Source organism: Bison bison, unplaced genomic scaffold (genome assembly GCF_000754665.1).
Source record: "Bison bison bison isolate TAMUID 2011002044 unplaced genomic scaffold, Bison_UMD1.0 scf7180017864074, whole genome shotgun sequence".
In the NCBI taxonomy this organism is placed as follows: domain Eukaryota; kingdom Metazoa; phylum Chordata; class Mammalia; order Artiodactyla; family Bovidae; genus Bison; species Bison bison.
In genome coordinates this window covers 9,946-10,417 of record NW_011494646.1, presented here as the reverse complement: position 1 = coordinate 10,417, position 472 = coordinate 9,946, and positions in this window count along the sequence as shown.

The following is a 472-nucleotide window of genomic DNA, read 5'->3' as shown; positions in this document are numbered from 1 at the left end:
GATGCTAAAGCTGAAACTCCAGTACTTTGGCTACTTCATGAGAAGAGTTGACTCATTGGAAAAGACCCTGATGCTAGGAGGGATTGGGGGCAGGAGGAGAAGGGGATGACAGAGACTGAGATGGCTGGATGGCATCACTGACTCAGTGGACATGAGTTTGAGTGAACTCCAGGAGTTAGTAATGGACAGGAAGGCTTGGCGTGCTGCAATTCATGTGGTCACAAAGAGTCGGACACAACTGAGTGACTGAACTGAACTGAAGCTTTGCCTCAACAATATGTCCACAGGAGTACTGGTCATATTTTAGTATTGGGATCTAAAGAGAAGCCAAAAGCAAAGGAGAAAAGGAAAGATATAAGCATCTGAATGCAGAGTTCCAAAGAATATCAAAAAGAGATAAAACAGCCTTCCTTGTTGATCAATGCAAAGAAATAGTAGAAGACAACAGAATCAGAAAGACTAGTGATCTCTT